This window comes from Pinus tabuliformis, chromosome 4_2 (genome assembly GCF_031772625.1).
Source record: "Pinus tabuliformis cultivar Carrire ecotype Pingquan chromosome 4_2, CPIR1, whole genome shotgun sequence".
Classification (NCBI taxonomy): domain Eukaryota; kingdom Viridiplantae; phylum Streptophyta; class Pinopsida; order Pinales; family Pinaceae; genus Pinus; species Pinus tabuliformis.
Window position 1 is genome coordinate 157,500,973 of NC_142304.1, and position 18,968 is coordinate 157,519,940.

Genomic DNA, 18,968 nt, shown 5'->3' on the forward strand with positions numbered 1-18,968 from the left:
CTAGGAGAAAGAAATATCTTTATGCAAGAAGATAGAGACAACTATTGAAATGTTGTTTGTTGTCCCTGTTATTTAGGCTTTGTTGTCTTTAATATTTGATCTTTTGCCCTTTAATCTCTACTTTGTTGTTTGGTCTTCACGTTGGATGTTCTATTCACTCTGACCTTTCATCTAATACACTTTGACCTAGCTAACCTGTCAATATCCTTTTACTGTGCCCTTTTAGTTTTACTGTACATTTTTACATTTTTAATATGTATTTCTATAGTAAATCATTTAATTTCTCCCATGTCTCAGCATCTGGTAATTGGATATTGAGCATCTTCCTGTAGATCTCATCTGCCTCTATATACTTGGAAAAAGTAGGTATGACAAAAAGGTGTTTTACCTCATGCTGGAGGTAAAACAAATTCTCAAAAGTTTGATATAATAATTTTCCAATAGGTATGCCCTTCATGGATGAAGTGTTTGCTTGATCTCTGGCTACTTCCCTAATTTTTATGTTATAGTCCTCCTGTGGCATTAATTTATCGTTTATTACCAAGGGATTTGGTAAACCCTTTTGCCTCAAAATTTCAAACTTAACCATGAATCCGCCAATGGCCAGTTGCATGGTTTGGCACTTATCCTCAAGGTTCAACATTAAATTCCTCTTGGTGAGGCCCCTTTTCACTTCCAAAATTGTACCTGTTCTGTCAGGTATTTCTCTAATTCCTACAGCTCATACTTGATCTTGGAGTTGAGGAAGTGAATGATTCTTGTAGCTTCCTCTGGCATGTCTCCAAGTTTAGCTTTCACTCTTTGTATGGCCTTTGTAGCCTACTTTATTAAATCAATCTGTTCAAAAATAACTTGGATGGATGGACAAATATCATTGACAGAGTCAATGATATTGGCTCGCAATTTTTCCTTAGCCTGACCTAGGGGTTCATTCAATGTCAGTTTCTTCTCCAGGATTTTTATTCATTCATTCATCCTTGTAGACTTTTGTTGTTCTTCTTTGTGCATGATCTAGGCAAGCTTGTAGTCAGTTTCCAAGATGGTCACTTTTTCCTTAAGTTTGTTCATCTTAGTGGTCTGAATGGACATTACTTCCATTGCTTTGACCAACCTGTTTGCCTCATCACCTGTATACCCTGTTGCTAACGTAGACGGTGTAGATGATGGTAGTGCCATGGCCATTGGAGTTGTGGGAGCTAAGGATGCTGCCAAAGTAGAAGGTATAGCTGTGGTAACTAATGGGATAACAGTGGCAGGAGCATCCTCAAGACTAGCTTATTTTAGCTTAATCAAGTTATCCACCTCTTTTTCCATATCCTTTAGCTGATCATTCAATTGAAGTACTAGGTCCATCATCTCTTCATGATTGGTTTGGCTCTCCAGGACCTCCTTTGTTTGTGGGTGTTCTAAGTGAGGCAACTTAACTTGTTTCTTGAGAGCTGCTATATCTTCATTCTTATTTTTGATCAATTTTTCAACAGCCTTAATGTCACTAGGATCATGGCCCAGCGCTATGACCAAGTCCTCTAATGACTTGATCCTATTGTCTTTGGCCTATGAAGAGGCCTTCTCCAATTTGTATTGGGATGTAATATTATCTAGTGAACCCTGAAGCCTGTGTGTAGCCATGGCCATCCATTTTATGGTGGAGTAGATCATCTCTCCAGCTTCTTTATGAAAATCTATCTGGTCAATGGGATGAACATCCCTAGTCAATACCTCAAAACCAGTCTTCTTATAATCAGCTGAGGTCTTTGGTTGCTTAACAGTGGGCTACAAGAATGAGACTTGCATCTTTCCTGCTTTGATGTCAAAGTTTGATATCAACCTTCTTTGGTTGGTTGGTGTATGCTTGAAGTATTGGGCGTATGTTTCAACCTTCAACTTCTCATTCCTCATCTTTATTTCCTTGTACCTATCTTTGATATCCTTTTCTATGTCAGCTAGCCTGGTAAAGGAGGAAACCTCAACACTCAGCTGTCTCTCAATCATTTGAGTGTTGGAGGTTGATGGCTATTGTGTTTCACTTGAAGCAACTATGTCTTTGCTCCTTTGCCCCATTGTTTCAGTGTTAGTTATTTCCACTCATTCAATTTTCTTCTCCTGTTCAGACACAAGATTCAACTTGGGCCTTTTTCTAAGCTCAAAATTCTCATCTGTAGTCTCCATGGAAGAGATGGAACCCTCCTCCCTGCTTCTCTTTGGATTCTTTTCCTCATTTGCTGGAGTCTGAAGGACAGGAGGAATATTCATTGGTTCCCCTAGTTCTGGAACCCATGGGAAAAAACTCTGGTCAATTTTCTTGTCAAAATAAATGAGTGTGTTCTCTACATCCACTATTGTGCTATCCATGTCAATTAATGTATTTATACCCACTCTGATTGGTTGGCAAACTACTCAATATCAGGTCTTGGATGGTGAATGAAAGGTCCCAATTTGACCTTGAGTCTCAACTTGTTTATGATCCCATGAGGGTAATACTGCCACATGAAATAGTTTCTAAATTTCATCTATTGCAATATCTTGTCAGCCTTTGGTCCAGCCTCTCTGTTATTGCAAATGAAGGGGCCCAACTGGTTTTTCATTTTAAACTGGGTTTTCTTCCTAGCAGATAGGAAGTTGACCTCATCAGAGTTGATGATTTTCCTAAAATAATCAAGTGCAAATGTCCTCATAGGGATGTATTTGGGCAGCTTATAAGGGGCTAATTGGTAGCCATAAACCCTGATTTCAGTGTGGTTCTAGTAGAGGTACCAGTCTCCCACCTTGCTATTCATAGCCAACTGTAGCCCCCTTTTGATTTCTTGGTTGATTCTAGGTTGAGTGTTACTAGTCAGCATGTTCATGACTGGGTAGACATATGAATCTATGAAGTCTTTGTAGGTAAATGTTGTGGAGTATTTCTAGATCAAAGGTGTCTAGTAGACCACTGATCTCTCTTTTCCCTCGGTATCCCACTTCTGGATGCTTACAGGGAATTTATTTTCTTGATAATACAAAAACATGTGAAATAACATTGAAGAGTACTTGAAAAATCTTTCAGATGGAAGTCTTGTGAATTGTTCATGCATCTTGTCTACAATGAACTAAGCATGATTGTACATGATAGCAGGAGGTTTTCCTGGGGTAAAAATGGACATGAATGCCAGGATAACCTCATCCGCATGCTCATCTGTGGTATATCCTAGGATGCAAGAGAGCATGGTGATTATGTGTCTGCTTGTCTCTAAAAAAATGGTGGCAACATAAGGTGGACTATCAGTGGGAGTATGGCGGTATTCTATGCTGAAAGTCTGGAAGATTTGTCTTATGTTAACCAGGTATAGTGTGATATATAGGTCCGATAGGTCTCCAATGGACAGAGGGGTCTCATTAGGGCTAGGTTGGACTTGCAGCATTTGGTTGATAGACTCTAGAGTGATGGTGAATAACAACTATTGATTAGGGGCAACAATAGCTCTTTGGCTAGGGATATAGCAAGAACGAAAAAAAAGTATGATATCAGGGAATGGGTGAACTTCTGGGAATAAATATTTGGGTAAATTGGATTCCCACAGATGGATGTCATCGGTATGGTTCAGGAATCTATCCTTACTCTAGCAGTGGAGCATCAGAAGGTATGTTGCGGTAGCAGTATCTTTTATCTGTGATTCCCTGTCTGCTAGTGCCAAATGGTTGATGTCTAGGTGAGGGGTTGACGTAGGTCTCACATCTACAGAGGTCTGGGAAGTTGTGACTAAGTTTATGGATTGGGATTAGGCCTGTATTAGCTGTAGAAGTGAGGTTTGGGAAACTCTGGTACAGTGAGAGGGTAATTGTAGTTTGCAAAAGAGGGGTTTTGGGTATCCAGGAAAATTACTCTTTAATTAGGCAAATGTATTAATTAATTTCAATTAACTAATCTTTAAACTGGGCTATTTTTTTTCAAATAGAGAGGGCCATTCTGGTTTTCCCAAAAATACCTAGAATTTGGTGGTATGGCTTGCAAACTAGTTTGGATGGTGATTGTAGATGGTACGGTGGCTTCAACTGTGAATTGGATGCTTAAATTGGGCATCAGAGCTTGATTGGGAGGTAAACGATGGTCAATTTTGGTCATAGAGGCTGAAGGTTTCACAAGAAGGCTTGAGCAACATTCAGAGTGCAAATAAGTGAAAATGATTGAAATGGGCTTCTCCGGCCTTTTAACTGGAAGCGATTACAATTTGGCGCGAAATTTTAAAAAAGAACAGTGGATCGTTTTTGGTCTTGGCAGGGAGGGGCCATCACACCGCTTTTGGAGGGTAGGTGGTATTTCCTTGAGAGCACGCGATCTCACCTAGGGCTGCCATGTAGCCCAAGCAAAACCGTGAATCTCGGGTGCTCTTGGGTTGGTAACGGTCGCACATTCAATGTGTGTGATATGGATGCGCATCGTCGGATCTAGGGGTGGGAGATCTAACGACTGTCGCGTGGTCAAGATGCATGGAGGGAATCGGGGCCAGGATTTTTGGGGCTTGAGGGGTTAATTACAAAGAATTTATAATTAATTAATGAATAAAGTAGGGATTAAATATAAGCGCGAGTTTAATAAAGTGGGACCAGGGTTTATTGTGGTGGGGTTTTCTTAACCGCACCAGGGGTGGTGGGTTAAAAGGGGTTTTTTGGAAAATATGAATTTGGGGAGTTAATTAAATAATGCGGCGGGGGGGGGGGATAAAAACTTAGGATGAGGGGTTTCTATAGATTTTTGAGGTGAAATAAGGAAATTAATAAGGGGGAAGGTGATTTTTGCAATGGGGAATGGGTTTCACACTAGGGAAAATGGGGTTTTTGGGTAGGGGGATGACCTTTGGAGGGTAATTACTAGGGAAAAGTGTAAAACCAAGGGGTAAGGGTCAAAATGAGGGGTAAAAGGGTATTTTATAAGAAATGATGGGATAATGGGGAAATTAGTAAGTAAGTATGTGGGGGTGAAATGAAATGAGGGGAAATTAATCAAACAAGCTTGTGAACATATTTTCACTCTCATAAATGCTCCTGCACATTGAAACATAGGATTAAGCATGATATATGTGCTTTTGATTTATCAACCTTGTACATCTACAACCTTTCTTCTACCTACCCTTTATTTATCCTAACATTTTTTCTTCACTTTATTGGGTGCATTTAAGCTAGCAGACCCTTTCTTTCCTTTTCTTTTGACAAGCAAACTATCTAACTCTAACCTTATGACTTCTAATGGCTCAGATTAAACTGATGAGCACATTTTTATTTCTCTACCTAACTACTGATCTGCCAAGGTTAAACAGTTTGGCTAGATATTTATTCTCTATCTATCAACATGAAATTTAAAGCATGCATGAGTCAATATTAAGCTATTTGAACCTCATGGATTGTGGCATTTATGACAAGCTACACACAATCTTATTTTGCATGGTAAAGTAAAAAGTAGTGGCACTTGAATTTGCACACTTTCATGATCTGTTTTTGTTTGGGGTTCATATTTTTCACTTTTTTATTTTTCTCTCTTTTTTTCCTTTGATTATTCTTGTAGGACATACCCTCTTTACATTTCTTAATTTTTTAATATGGAAAACATTTTGCAAGAAGCAAAAGTATGTATAATATTACAAGACTAACCATATCCAATTCAAAATTATGAATCCTATTATTATAGGACCCTAACAAGGAGCATTAGAGCCATATTGCACATATGTTGAGGAGGAGCACTTGAGTTGAAGAGCCATTGTTGGAGTATGCACCATCTTTCTTAGAGAAGTGCTTGACATGTGGACACATAGACTTAGAGGGTGCACCACCTTGGGAGTTGTACAAACCATATTGTGCCACAATGCCATATGGAATTCATGGTTAGTATACATGTGCATATTTTCACCATGGGAAAAAAATGCATATATTAAAAGGTAAAACAAATACATTACATTTCTAAATTTATGCCTTTGCACAACATTATACTTCACTTCAAAAAAAATATTGGCCATATTAGAATATACCAACAATATTATCAGAAACCACCAACCGCATCCATATAAACACAGTTACTCTATTTCATATGCATGATGCCATTACAATCCATTCTCCACAATACGTCCTTCGTGTAATGACATCTCACAAACATGTTTGCAGAGTTGCAAAATTTTCCTCGTGTTCTTGGCACAACCTAAATATGCTTGGAAAAACAACATACATACATGCTTTTCCTCCTAAGAGGTGACAAGTTCAAATATGTTTGGTGGATGGGTGGTGGTATAGTATTTACACCTACGTACACTTTAGCAAAATTTCTACATGGAGGGGGTTCCCTTGTCCCACAAATAAGAGAGTTTCATACAGTAGTTTGGTCTTTGGCTCAGTTGTGACCTTAAATTATTATTATTATTATTATTATGCAAATTTTTTTTGTTGGATCTATGAGCTACAAAATCTACAATGAGCCATATTGTGAGTGAATGAGGTTCTCTTAGATTTCTTCCAACTAGATAATCATCCTTGAAGTATATTCATAGTTCTTTGGATACAAATAAGTTTCATGTTACAACCCATCAATTCACTAATTTCTTCTCTCATTCAATGGGTTGTAGTTACAACTAAAGAGGTGCCTATCAAATCTATCTTCGTCAAGCGAGGGAAGTTCAGGTAGAGTGGAGGAAGGTCAAAGATCTATTATGTTTGATAAATAGAGATCAACTAGAGGTGAGAAGACCAAAAAAAAAAAAAAAATTAGAGGCATGGATTTTTTTCTTGCTGAAGGGTGGTCATGTTCTTATGATATTGAGAGCATATATGACATCAAGGTGCCCTTGAGGTATAAACATCTAATGAAACGATGGCTACCCAAGGACCTTCCTCAACTAAACACTGATTTTTGTCTCAATGAGAGGATATATTGCATTGCTCCATCATCGTTACATGGTTTGGAGATAATTTTTCATGGATGGCATAAAGGTTTGTTATGGTGGATTAACTAAATTAATGGAGTATGTTGGACCATGTTACAATTACAATGATTGGATGTGGCTAGTCTAATATACGCAAGGCGTGGAGAGATACAAAGTGGCTACAAATTATAAACAATTGAGAGACAACAATAAAAATAAAGGAGCGCCTATTTATATTGATGGAAGGCCAAAAGGATTGAATAATATTTCGAGGTTTGTAACAATACACAACCTGGGACATCAAATAAGCAACCCAATTGCATATTTGAGGGACGTGAAGGAAACTATGTATTCATATGTGCAATAAAATCAATAGCTACAGGAGAAGAGTTGTTGATCAATTACAACTTGAATTGAATAGATATAGTTGACATTTCTATTATGGGGGTGGTACATATCAAAATTTCATGGCCAATGAACATCGTATGAATGACTTATCAAAAAGTTATATCTATTGTCATTTTTCATTTTTGAGGGGTAAATAAATGAATCTATGGCTAATTTTTTTATAAGAATGTGTATACGTGATCTAAATTTGGTATTCATCTGATTTATTATGTATTTATTAAGCCAAAAATTATATTATAATGTGGCAGGATGATCGTGGAAAAGCACCAACAGAGTTAGAACAGGTAAACAATTAACAATTTCGATTTACATTGAATGTGAAATTGATTATTTGTTTAAATAATCGAAACAACTTTTCTTTTGTTGAAATATGTAGTCCAAGGGACATGACCACAGTGATCATGATTAGTTTGATGAGGAGTTGTTCGATTCTCCCAACCCATTCAAAACAATAAAAAATCTTGTGGTTAAAGCGAACAAAGAACTTGTTCATTTGATTCACATTAGAGATAAACTCCTGAGATGAAACAAAGGATGCACATCTTGAACGAAGATCTTAAGAGATATGAGGTAATAACCATATTTTAAAGTGATGTTTTTTTATGTCATAAGTTGAATTATGAAAGTTTTTTTTTTTTTAACTTTTACATTATCTAATCAAAAAATAATTTTCTTTCTTCTATAGGATTATTTGTGAGAGATACCGCAAGGTCTGGCCACCACGAGCCAACATATACCTGCAAGGCTATTCGCTTCTAAAACTTTGAGTGGTTATAGTCCTAGTAATCAAACTGAATCCACACCTTTGGCTCTGACCCATGAGCACATGCCCCCAGAGGCAAACACACAGCCAACTTTTGGAGGTGGTGACAGAGGTGACCCTATTGATGACACTATGGGTTCATTTCCTAGATTGTCACATGTTACCCACAAGGGGACAATTTTGTACACATTTTTATGGTGAATGAGCAAGGAATTCCAATAAAAACACCAAAAATACTGAGTAATTTTGATGTTTTAACTGTTTCATGTTGTCTCTCTCAAACATAAATCATCTATATTATTATTTTCAAACTAATGATTGTATCTTTTTACATGTAGGAAACAACTTGTTCTATAAACACATGAATGACAAATCGTTGTTTCTTTTGGGCCCACCATATGAACAAGATGGAAATCCAAAAATTCCAACTTGAAGAAAGAGCTTATGGACTACCTTGAAGGCTAATTTGGGGTAGATAATTTGAATAAGAGCATAGTCAACTCAACAGTTGGAAATTATTTAAAAAAACGAGACATGTATATGGGTAACTTGGAAAAAAACCTTAGGTATGAGTGTATGCCCATGATTCATTTGAGGGAATGAAGGCCCTCATTGTTGACATAGATGAGAATAAATAGACAAAAGAAGGAGCAACACCACCTAGTGCAACAAGGTAAATTACATTTTTACTTCATTACTTATATTTTTCTTCAGTTTTAAATAAAATTGTGCTATATAAAAGACTTAAAAATTTTGATAGGCTCCCCGAAACTTCAAAATCCATCAAGGAAAGGCTTGAGAAACATGGGCAACATAAACTAAGTCAGGGAAGATATTCAAAGTTACAGGCACGAGTTATAATCACCCAAAAATATTAATAGTATTATTTGTTATATCACCTTCCAATTGTTTGGGAATTGTGCTAACCGATAACAAAAATCAATACTCTTATGTATTGGAGGGTGACGAGTTTGAAACCGAAGCCACAGAGGAAGAATTTTGACTTGGTTTCAAGTTTTTCTTTCAAGCTGTTGTTGATTGCGAAAAAAATGGGACAAACTTTGAAGGACATGGTAAATAAAAGTCAACCCATGTTAACCTTTCATTACTTACAAAATAAAATCATTTTTGAAATTGTCCATAAATTTACTGTATTGATTTGTGTTAAGCAAGGGAACAACAATATCAACAAGTAGTTTGTTGATAGTGGAGTGTAGTCAGAACATGGTGCTCCCATGCAGTCCCATGATAGTGGGGTGCAACCCCATGATATTACTTCATATGAGGCCCACGACAATAATTTTATGATTGTTCTTATAAATTTTATGACAGTAATTTATGATTGTGTACTTACAAGTTTTGTGCTTTGAATGAAAAATCATGTCAGACATGAGGATCCTCTATTGGAAGAGGAGCATAAGGTAGCTATTCCAATGGTGTCGACTAGTGCAACAAGTAAACAATTACATTGCAAAGGTATTTTTTAGTATTAATGAACTAATTCAACGATATTGTGTTTGAATGAGTTTTTTGAATTGTTGTGTAGCCTCAAATTTTCTTCATTTAGAAATAAAATTACAATTAAAAATATTTAATTGCAAATGGTGTATTAATTATAACCTTTCTTGAATTAGCAGCAGGGTAGATAGAGGATGAATCTAAACAAGAAACTATTTTGCTTTCCTTTGCTACTCAAGTAGGTAAATGACACTCTAATTCTCTTTCAGTTAATGAAATGCTTTTGATAATAATTAAAAATAATTAATTTGAAATTTCTTTCTTTTTTGCAGCTAATCATTCACCCTTCTTGCAATAGCCTCCACGTCATGAGTACACGACCAAGTTGTCAAGAAGAGTTCCAGAGGCCATAACAACTGAAGGGGAAGAAGAAAATGATGTCCTCCTTTCTCAATTCATGTCAAAGAAAAAATAAAATGAAAAATAAATCTTTGAACTAGTTATATAACTAGAAACATCATGTACCATATTATGAAAACATATTTTTGATGATAAAATTTATTGAGATGAAGTATTTTGTGTCTATGATTAATGAATGAATGTTATATGTTAATTATTGATTGGTATATGTTTCTTTATGTACAAAAATACATATGTTTATTTATTTATTTATTTTCTATTGTTTATGCATGGATCTTAATGTGTTGCTTTCAAATATTTTCTAGTAGATAGATTGGGTATTTGGGAATTGATACTGGTGTGGGGGGGAGGGTACATAAGAGCTTCCACCTTCACATGGTTGGCCTTGTTCAATTTAGAATAAATTAGGATTTGAATAATATTGCAGAAAACTTCCCTTGATCCAACAAAGCAATATAAAAGCCAATGTTGACTTCATTGTTACTCCATCAAGTTCAGGGAGGTTTGCTCCAGGATTAGACTACTCCAATAAATTATTATCTGAACAAAGAGGATCTCATTCAGGTATTCATGTGCTCAAATCTTTTTAATTATTATTTAGTCATAAAAAATTATGTTAATTTATTTTATTATTTTGTTGATTCTTTAAGTGTTGGTTGAATCTTCTGCAAAACTATTCTACAACAACCTTTAGATATCAGAGCATTCATCTTTGTGTGAGGGCCAAGGAGGAGTTGGAGTAAGAAGCTAGGAGACCTTCAATTGGGACTCAAGGTAAAAAAAACTTGGTTGATGTAATGTGTATCTTGTTATGGATATAGATATATATGATTTTCCCCTTCATTATCTTGTGTATTCAGTCTTTTATGGCAAACAAATGGTAGATCTAATCTTCCTTGAGTAGATTAGGTTAGATATAACAGTAGTCAATATTCTATTTCTTGAAAGAGTTTTATATTGGTGTTATTTTTCTCTTCTATGTAGGAAGCAAGTGATAAGAGCTGAAGTTGGTTCTTTGGGGATATATCTAAGAGGGTTATGTAAGGAAAACTATCAAATAAAGGGTATGTGCCATATTCTCCATTCCCTTAGCATGTATTAGGATTAATTGAAATGGATATAATGGGAAATTGCATTGTAGTCTATCCCACATTTTGTCTTGGAAGGATCTATTATTTTTTCATTATATTTTGGAAATCCTTTCCTCTTATATGCAATCCACTAGTTGTACATGTTGAAAATAGCAACAAGAAATGTTAAAAATAGAAACCAGAAATTCCAATTTAATTTGTCTTCGAATTAAATTGTGAATTAAAATTGTAATTCTTTTCTCATAGAAACTTGTAATAGTTAACTAAGTTAATTTGAATTAACTAACTTAGGAATTTCAATTTGGAAGTCATGTATATGTTCTCCCTAAGTTTTAGGGGTTCATGATGAGTTTAATTGTGAGTTGTAATTAGACAGCTTAGTTTACTGAGTTATGTTTAGTTAAATTAGTTCCAAACTATTTGTGGAACTAATGGAGGATTAACAGTCAGTTGGTGCACTAGTGCATCCACAAGTGTCACTCTAGTTAACTAAAGATTCCCTCATCAAAAGCTCATGCATGTCGATTTTCAGAAATACCCAGTTGAGACTAGAGTGCAAGGACAATGTATTATTAGTTGTATGATTTACTGAGTTGTATAGATCATGCATGCAATCAGGAAAATGACCTAATTTTAGATTGCACAGTTATGGATGAGGAATTTCCCTTTAAATATGGGCTAATTCTCACAGGAATTGTGCAAATAATTAGAAGCTTGGAGGCTTGGAAATTTGGATAAGTATTGTACAAAGGAAGTCATTAGGCGGTGGATAGGAAATTCTTGTGCAGGTTAAGCTCAAGGTTGAGTAGAACATATTGTATTCATCCAAATTCTTTGACCAAGGGCGCAAGGAAATAGGGGCTTGGAGGGAAGCAGTAGAGGCTTGAGCTTGCTTGTGAGCTGAGAGATTGATTATACTTGTACAAGGATTGTTCTTGTGAGAACAAGCATTGTATTCTCATCTTGGATTTTTTATTTAATGCAATACATATAGTAGGGGTTTTGAGGAATGGAATTTCCAGATACTTATTTTGTTTTGTGCCATTGATTTATCTTCTTCTTGTTTATATTGTTTTCATTGATCTATTGGCTTCTACTAGTTGAAAGTAGAAGTAGATTCTTGTCCTGTGCTTTAGTAAATTATAGGAGGTTGTGAATCTATAGGAAATTAAACATGGTATCGAAGCTAGATTTGTAGAATTTTTATACATGGTATCAGAGTAGGATGTTTTTGGGTCGCGAGTTTGTAGAGAATATATGAAAAATTTTATGCACTTTTTTCAGAAAACAATAGCATATATGGATTCCTTGTGAACAATACCCAAATTCAAAAAACAAACTGGCCGAATTAGAGTTCGGATGAGGGACATATCACTGATTTAAAATCAGCCATTTTTCCAGAAAATTTCTTGATGGCGGGACAGATGAAACAAATTAGTGTGCTAGCCAAGAACCTATATTCACTTAAGGTACAAGATGCATGCAAAGCCTTGAGAATCAAGGCAAAGGTTAGATACTTGGTGGTTGAGAGGGAGAGTAAATTACCTCTCAACATGCAGTCCCAGAAGAATCCTCTGAAGCGGCTTCAGGAAATTGTGGAGTAGCCACAACAAGAGAAGCTGAGAGGAGACTGAGTGGAGGTGTCCACTCATGCAGAGACATACAGTAGGGGGAAATTTCGAGCTAAGTGGGTAAAGAGATCACATGCATCCATACCTCCAGGTGTAAGGTGGCGCAATGTGAAGTGATAGTCCCAAGAGGTCTAAAATTGGGCAGGGTCCATTAAGAGGTTTTATCTTATGGATCGTACCTTGCTACAAGAGCCCAAAGTACATAGTAGTGGGAGGAATCAATGGTTATTAATGTAGTCAGAGATCAAAGTGACAAAGGCTAGAGAAGTTAGATATTGAAGAGCACAGAGAAGGGTTGACGACAATGTAGAAAAGCAGAGTCAACAGAAGCACAAAGTTTTCAGTCAACAGAGGCAATAGCAATCAGAGACTTTAACGACATATACATCATACTGATTCAATTTGGATGGTTTGTTTGTTTTTTTTTGGAGTTGTTGTAGAAACAACACTAGAGAGAAGTGTTGCATGCAGAACATTCCAAAGGTTCAAGATCAAGATCGAGTTGAGTTCCTTTTTTGTTGAGAGGGAGTGTTGAAAATAGCAACAAGAAATGTTAAAAATAGAATCCAGAAATTTCAATTTAATTTGTCTTTGAATTAAATTGTAATTATTTTCTCATAGCAACTTGTAATAATTAACTAAGTTAAGTTGACTTAGTTAACTTAGGACTTTCCAGTTGGAAGTCTTTTGGAAGTCATGTATATGTTCTCCCTAAGTTCTAGGGGTCCAAGATAAGATTAATTGTGAGTTGTAATTAGATAACTCAATTTACTGAGTTATGTTCAGTTAAATTAGTTCTATAATATTTGTGTAACTAATAGAGGATTAACAGTCAGTTGGTGCATTAGTTCATCCACAAGTGTCACTCTAGTTAACTGAAGATTCCCTCATCAGAAACTCATGCGTGTCAATTCTAAGAAAGACCCAGTTGAGACTAGAGTGCAAGGACAATGTACTATTAGTTGTATGATTTACTGAGTTGTATAGATCATGCATGCAATCAGGAAAATGACTTAATTTTGGATTGCACAGTTATGGATGAGGAATTTCCGTTTAAATACGGGATAATTATCTCAGGATTTGTGTAAAGAATTAGAAGCTTGGAGGCTTGGAAATTTGGCTAAGTATTGGCCAAAGGAAGTCATCAGGCGAAGGACAGGATATACTTGTGAAAGTTAAGCTCAAGGTTGAGCAGAGCATATTTTATTCATCCAAATTCTTTAACCAATGGTGCAAGGAAATAGGGGCTTGGAGGGTAGCATTAGAGACTAGAGATTGGCTTGAGCTTGCTTGTGAGCTGAGAGATTGATTATGCTTTTGCCTGGATTGTTCTTGTGAGAACAAGCATTGTATTCTCATCTTGGGTTTCTGATTTAATGTAATACCGATATTAGGGGTTTTGAGCAGTGGCTTTCCCTGGATACTTTCCATTGATTTATCTTCTTCTTGTTCATATTGTTTTCATTGATCTATTGGCTTCCGCTAGTTGAAAGTAGAATTAGATTCTTGTCATGTTCTTTAGTAAATTGCATGAGCTTGTGAATCTATAGGAAATTATATAGTACCTTATCAATCCACTAGTTGCACCATATTTCCAATATTCAATTCATTAATCACACCTTGTCCAAAAACAAAATTTCTACGTAGTGGTTAAATCCATTTGGACAACTTATTCTATTAAAATTGATCCTCTTGACTTATCCGATTTATCAATTATCCTCCCTCCCTGTCCCTATGGGATTAAAAGAAGCTATAGCTAAAGAGCTACAAAATTCCTTTAGGAAGGAGGAAAAAAAAACACAAGAATTTTAATTTGGTGAATTGGTGCATAGTGAGAGCCCCCAAAGCTTATGGTGGGATAGGAATAAAAGACCCTTTTTTTTGTCAACCAAGCCTTAGGATCTAAACTCTTATGGAGATTGGTCATTAGGAAAGTTGACAAGTTAGTGTAAGAGGTGGGTGGCCATTGATATCCTTCTAGATCACTTGGTAATACAAGGTCAAAGGGAAAGTGAAGTTACATTCAATTGCAACCCATGAAGTAGCAATTATCTAACAACCCATTGTAGTAGTGAATGTCCTTTCAAGCCATGTGTTATGAAACCAACTCCCAAAAAGATAGAAAAGATAGATCAACGACTTAGAAATCAACCTCTTCGAGGGGGCAACCTCCTTTACATTACACAAATGAACAATTCTTAGATGATACAAATGAAAAGATCTCCTTTCTGTATATAGGAGTCTAAGGGGTCATAATATAATCAGAGTCGACATAACAATAATAATGTAAGGGCAAAATAATAACAATAGTGGGCTTCTATGGGGCACAATAATAACAATATGAGGACTACATGGGCAAAAAAATATAATATGTGAGTTGTACTAATAACAATAAGGGGTTACACTAGTAGTATATGGACCTAACATGCCCCTCTCCTTCAAAAAGTGTTGTCCTCAATGCTTGAGTAGTTCTTGATGCTTATGTATAAAATTATTTTCCTTCCATGTGGAATATTCAGCAGGTAAGTTCTTCCACTTGATCAGATACTCTGAAATTGATCGATTTCGTAGCTATCGGGTTCTTGTTTATGTGACTGCTCCAGGTTCCAATATGGTTTTTCCTTCCTCCTCAAGTTCTAGCAATATTGTTTGAACTGGTATCTTCTGCAACTTTTGAATGAGTTCCCACCCTTCTTTGTCATTCTTCCATTCATCCTTTGCTTTGTTTATTGAATTTGGTTGGATAATTATACCAACCTCTAGTATCTCTACAGCCATACATTCAATTTCACTCCTTTGGGCATATGGATATCTATAAGGCATGATGTTTGGAGGAACACTTATTGGAATCAAATGAATAGCATTGTCATGATCACGAATAGGTGGGAGGCCTTTGGGAATCTCAAATACCTTGGAATGATTGTCCAAGACTTTTTGGAGATCTGGAGAAATAGATGATTTTGATGTGGGAACCTCTAACGAACATAATTGTGAAATTACGCCTCGTTGTTATTTTTTTAGAAGCTTTGCCATTCCATTAGAGCTAATTATCTTTCCCTGTTTCCCTATGATATCCCTTAATTCAACTTCCTTTCCTTCTAAAGAAAATTTTATGAAACGTTCTTGAAAATTAAAAGCTATTGTACCCAAGGATTGTAGCCATTAGACTCCTAATACAACATCAGAACCACCCATTGGAATGAAAAGTATTGGGCTATTCAATACATATTCTCCCATGGATAGCTTGATATTATGGCACTTTCTAGAGCAATTTATGGTTCCTCCACTTGCAACCTTCACTTGGCACTCTGGTGTTGGATATAAGAAGCAATTCCTTGGCTATCCTACGATGAATAAAATTATGGTTGCTACTCGAATCAATCAACACTATTACCTTTTTCTTCTTGATATGCCCTTCTATCTTGAGAGTTTGAGGAGTGGTAATTCTTGTCAATGCATTACAAGATATGGTTAGATTCATTTCATCTTTCTCTGGGATTGGTTCCTAGTGTATATCCTATTCTTTCGATGTTTCTTGTTCCTTTTCTTGCTCCTCTTCCCCATCTATGTAAATTAATTTCTTCTCAGCACACTTATGACCTTTAGTGTATTTTCTGTCACAATTGTAACAAAGCCCTTTGCTCTCTTTTCTTCCAATTGTTTTGGCGTCAACCTTGTAGGTGGTGAACGGATAGGAGCAACATCAATTCTATCTTTATAGTTATGAGTGGTAGGCTTCCTTATTTCCATAATTTTGCTTTCAAATTTTCTTGCTAACCTGTATGCCTTCTCCAATGAATCAGGGTCCCAAAGGCGAACCTCATGTTTGATTTTATCATTTAAAGTCCCTATGAAGACTTCAATCCTATGCTTCTCTACAATATCCTTTACCCGTATATTCAATTTTTGGAAGTCCTCAATGTGCTCTGCCATTGAAACCTTTTGTTTGAGATTTATCATTTGGCTAAAGAAGGTGTTGCTCTTTGTACCCTCATAATGTGCTATCATTTCCTCCATGAAAATTGACCAGGTGACAAGTTGTTTATGAGAATAAATACCTCTATACCATACAAATTGATTCGGTTCTAAATATAAAGATGAAATATTTACCTTTTGTGTGTTTTTCACATTATGTAGATCAAACTATTTCTCCATCTGTAGTATCCATGTTACGGGATCCTTGCCATCAAACTTCCTCATATCTACCTTTGGAATATTTTGCGTATTCAATCCAATGTTAGATTCTATGAAATCATGATTAACATTACTTTTGTTCTCATCATGAGTTTCCTCTACTACCTTTTCGCCAGTAGGAGGCCTTTCTTGTAGCAGCGTTGTCCCACCTTCCTTCAAACCTTCCATGTCTTTCTTCAAATCTTCCCTGCATTTCTTCCAATATGCTTTCATATCATCGATATCAGCTTCCAAGGAATAGATAAAACTATTTATCTTAGCTTTGATCACATTATTCAAATCATCCATCCAATTTTGATTACTATGTGTTTCCATTTTCTTGATTTGAGTCATTCTTTTTCGTGCTTTTTGGACCTCGATCTTGAATCTGTCGTATCTCTGAAACTGTGGATCTCCAAGGTCTGAAGTTGTGACCTGTAGTATCTCTCTACGTCTTCTTTCTAACCCTGCAATTCTGATCAGAATTTGATTCTCCAAGAAAGCGTTATGCCCAATATCCTGAGATGACCTGATTAAATAATGTTTCAGTAGAGTGAACTTGTATGACGTGCCACATGTCAATGTTTCGACCTTTGGATCTAAAAAATATACACAGAAAACTAAATTCTGTCCTCTTTCTATAACTTCTTACGAAATCTCAATCTGATGCTCACAGAGACAGTTATGACGATTTTCCTCAGGTCACCTGTTTGGGATGTAATTCAGGAGCCTGCATAAACCCTAAATTTCTTGGACTGTATCTCTACAAATATAGCAAAACAAGATCTAAAATTTGAACCCACGGTTGCGAACGCTTTCTTCTCAAATGGGTTTTTTTTTTAGCTTTTGAAACTTCCATGGGGTTGTACTAATAACAATAAGGGTTTACACTAGTAGTATAGGGACCTAACACCATGAGATGGACAACAGGTTATGAAAAACAAAATCCATACTTAGATTTTGTCTTCCATCCTATAATAGAGGCACCTTTTTTTTATATTTCTTGGAGTCTAATTGATTATCAAAGAATAATAATGTTGAAGGGATTTGATTCTTTTTGCAACAAAAAGATTGAAAATGGGGAGGTGTGATATAAATTGGATCCTCACCTAAAATATTTTGTATCTTTGTAATAAACACCTATTACTTCAAGATCAATGAATAAAGGAGCTAAGGATCATGTACATGATGAGAAAAGGTTTAAGGTATGGCAATATACATTTTTTCAATTCTCCATGACTAACAATACACATTTGTGTATAGCTCACCCCTTTGTATTTATCTCTTGAGCTTAATTAATTGACCATTAATGTGGAAATTTGTATTTAATAGTTTGAATTTCATGGCTCTAGTATGTGTTCATTAATCTAATATTTACTTGAACACTATGGGATATGGATGTTTTTGATAAATATACAAGAATATTAGTCATGTAAACATAGTGTAGGAACCCTACTCTATTTATTGGTTCAACAGAACACTAGTTCATCTCAATCCTTTGTTCACAATTCATTCATAGTATTCCATTTCTTTTTGGGAGTTTCTCCTTTTCCCATAGGCCATCCATAGCATTTTATTGCTTGTTGGTTGTTTTTCCTCTTCCACAAAGTTATACATTCAATTCTACATTAATTGAAGTGAATTTACATACCCTCAAGCATTTTATCCATCACCTAAATCAATTTACATCCTCTTAAGCATTCTATCCACTACATAGGTGAATTTACTTACATTTTGATGCTTTATCCAATGATTGGGTGAATTTACACTCATGTGTGCATTTTATTCATTATCTACAAAATTTACATCCCCTAGGTGTTTTATTCACTACCTAAGTGACTATATTCACTTACTTGGTTGAATTACTCTTACAAGTCAATTTCCTTTCATTTGTTGAGTTGACTTTTGTTTGTTAGTGTTGTGAATTGATAGAGTTATCACTCATTGGTTGACATAATTTACCTTCAATGAGAAAAAATAATTAGAAAAATAAGAGATTACACGGGTACAAATTGGGAGAAAATATGACATATATTCGTTGGTTATTCAACTACTAGTGATCAATTATATGATACATTGGAGATATAATTTATGGCAGTCTAATTGTGTCGAATAGGTGACACCTTTTTTAACGTCGGATATT